This window comes from Octopus bimaculoides, chromosome 18 (genome assembly GCF_046866305.1).
Source record: "Octopus bimaculoides isolate indiv1 chromosome 18, ASM4686630v1, whole genome shotgun sequence".
NCBI classification, from domain to species: domain Eukaryota; kingdom Metazoa; phylum Mollusca; class Cephalopoda; order Octopoda; family Octopodidae; genus Octopus; species Octopus bimaculoides.
In genome coordinates, this window is record NC_142945.1 from 55,135,189 (window position 1) to 55,138,867 (window position 3,679).

Genomic DNA, 3,679 nt, shown 5'->3' on the forward strand with positions numbered 1-3,679 from the left:
TTTTGCCTATAGATCATGAAATATCTCTTGGCATCAGTGTGCCATATGTTGGACGATACGCTTCACAGATTGGTTAAACTAAGTTGAAGGCTTCAGACAGGTCTTAACTCTCGGTGAAATTCTTGAAGTGCTGGCCACCCAACACCTGTGAAGATTGGATTTTTGTTGAACCTGAGAGAGGCAACCCCATCCTCAGTGGTCAAGTTCCAATGGACAGAAAAGCAAAATCCAGTAATGCCACCATGGGGCATGTGGACCTCACAGCAGAGTGAGTCATAGAAATCACTTGGGTCATCATCCCACTACAAGGGATCAAACATTTTAAAGATGAATTCATTCAGAATATCTTTTATCTTTTACTAGTTTCAGTCATTGGACTGTGGCCATGCTGGGGCACCACCTTGAAGGGCTTTAGAACAACAAATCGATGCTAGTATGTTTCTTTTTAAAGTCTTCTACTTGTTATCTGTCTCTTTTCCTGAAGCACAAAAGCACAGGGATGTAAACAAACCAGTACCAGTTGTCACACACACACACACACACACACACACACACACACATACATACACACATACACACACACATACATATACACAGAGTTTCTGTCTGCCAAATTCTCTCACAAGGATTTGGTGGTCCTGGGATTATTGAAGAAGACACTTGCCTACTCAAGGTGCCACACAGTGGGACTGAACCTGAAATCACACGGTTGCAAAGCAAGCTTCTTAACCACACAGTTTTGCCCGCAAATATGTCTAATATTTTTGCAAAGTAATTTCGTCATCACAACTATCAACTTACAAAAAAAAAGAAATAAATAAACAGCACAAAGTTTGACAATTGGATGCTAATAATTCCACATGCGTTTGGATTCTTCTTCATCAGAGTTGATCTTATCAACATCACATGATCTTTTGACAAGTTGTAAACAACTTCCAGTCTTTGTCTCACGGGGATTTATAATTAAAAAACACAAGTCTTCATTTCTCTTTGAATCTTAAATTCTTCATTTACAGAATCCTTTTTGTTTATCTTTTGACAAAATATTTTTTCTTTCTTAATATCTTTGTTCTCTGTAATAACTGTTACATCATCTTCTTCCAATTATTATTTTATCTTTCATCTTTTATTTGTTGCCATTATTAGGCTGCACCCATGCAGCGGCACCAATTGGGTTGTTTTGTTGACCAAATCATCCACAGGACTGAACCCAAAACCCTGAGTTTGGGAAGTAAACATTTATCCATGCAGCCTAACCTTCCATACACGATTTTTGTCTTAAAAAACATCAAAATTTTTTTTTAAAAGCCTTTTTCCATCAAAATCCCATGTTACTTTATGTTCCAGACACCAGTTTAATCATAACAAAGTTGTTTTACTAAATTATTCATTAATTTCAACATTTTTTCAACGCAAAACTGAGAATTTCAACAGAAATATTGCAACAAAAGGGTTAATCGAAATCTCTTTGGTAGAACACAGTTATAAATAATCACTCATTTGCACATAATCTAAAAACCATTCATGGAGAATTCACTGGAAGAAACTTACAGACATTATAATTCCCCACCAAGAATTTCTATAAGTCTCAAGGTCATGTCCATATTTAGACACATTTAAACTGAATAAATTTGTCTTAATCTTATTTATTCAATTATTCATTATTACTTTTTATTATTATTATTATTATTATTATCATCATCATCATTATCATTATTGTTATTAATTTTTCCTCATCTCCTTCAGTTTGCCCCAATAAATTTTCATATGTAGAGGCTTTTGTTTTGCTGCCATTTCAGAATGGAATTAGAATAATTGGTCATTTGTGTCGTAGATGAAACAACTGGTTCACTTAAGAAGTCAACCATCAAGTTGGACTGTCTAGACAATTATCTCAATCGAAAACGATAAGCAGGTCAATATCGGTTAGTCTCAAGAACCAATCACTATTTAATGCAGCTATGTCAAGAGATAGACACTATTTTCTTTTATCTTCCAATGTTCATACCATATACAGTTTTTTCCCCTTTATGTTAAACCATGTTGTCATTGCTACTACTATCATTATTATTGTTATTAATTTTTTCCTTTTTTCAATTTATGACTTTCTGGTCTTGTCTCTCTGTTTCTCATATTAGTCATGTTGATCCCTGCAGGACAATTTTCTTTCTTTGCTTTTTTTTTGTTAATTTTCCTTTTTGTGTTGTTTCTTTTTTTTCTTCTTCTTCTTCTTCTAATGTTCAATATTTGTTTGTTACATATTGGTTTCAATAATAATCTTCAATAATTGGTATTGATCTCACAGTGGAATCTCTCTACCTAGCAAGTGTATTTCATTCCATTTTATTTTTATTTTCTTTATCTCATTGTTCTTGTCGCCATCATCATCATCATCGGCATTGTTGATACCACCACCATCACTGCCACCCCTGCCACCACTGCTGCTGCTGCTACTAACTACTACTACTACTACTACTACTACTACTACTACTACTACTACTACTACTTCAGTCCTTAGTTCTGATCTTGTATCTTGTTTACTTATTAACAGTTATTATTACTATTATTATCATTATTATCATCATCATTATTATTATGACAACCATTTGTGTTGGCAATATTCTGGATTCTCGCTATCTTTACTGTTTCTTTACCAAATTTACTCTTCACCGTATTTTCTGATGCCACAACAGCTTTTCATTTGCCTTTTCTCTTTCTCTTTTTCCTTTCCTTTTCTCTTTTTCTTTCTCCTTTTTTTTTCTTTCACATTGGGATTTGTTTGTTCTTTGTTTGTTTGGTTACTTTATTGACATCTGCACACTTTCTGCACTCATTTCCTTTGAACTTAACCGTATAATTTTGAGAAAATGTTATTACTCAGTTTATGGGGTGGTTCAGAAAAACAACAATAATAATTATATTAACAAAAAGAACCACAGTTAGTCTTTCCCAAGATTGCTCAGATAATCAAAAGGAATATTTTACCATTTTTGTTTGTGCTGTTTTCTTTGTTGTTGTTGTTTAACCACAAGTCAGAGCTGATTAAATAGACACAGGATCAAAGAATTCTCGTCATACATCACAAAGCAATTTATTTACTTCCTTTCTTAAGTCTTTGACTCTTGATAAAGTCATTCCTTTCTTAGGTCTTTGACTCCTAATGGAGTCATTCCTTTCTTAGGTCTTTGACTCCTAATGGAGTCATTCCTTACTTAGGTCTTTGACTCCTGATGGAGTCATTCCTTACTTAGGTCTTCGACTCCTGATGGAGTCATTCTTTACTCAGATCTTTAACTCCGAATGGAATATAATTCATTCATGTTCTGCTCCATTCTTCCCAATTCTGTTTTTTCTGCTTCTCTCCGGTTGGTTCCCTGCTTTCTCAGTTCTGCCTCAATACTCCACTTCCAACTATTATTAGGGCATTCTCTCTTCCATCTCCCTTTTGTGGGTTCCTGGTCAAGGCAGGACATGTGTAATCCAGGATGTATGGCCATTCCATCCCCACTTGCATTCCAGCATTTGGTCTTCCATTAGCACCAGCCCTTCGCCTTCTGCCACAACTCTTTTGCAATGTTGGCTTTTCTCCTGATGGCCTTGTGGCTTCTTTTGGATTGCCAATATCATATTTCTCTGAAGGAAAGTCATTCTCTTCAGGTCTTGTAGAATTTTGTCATCA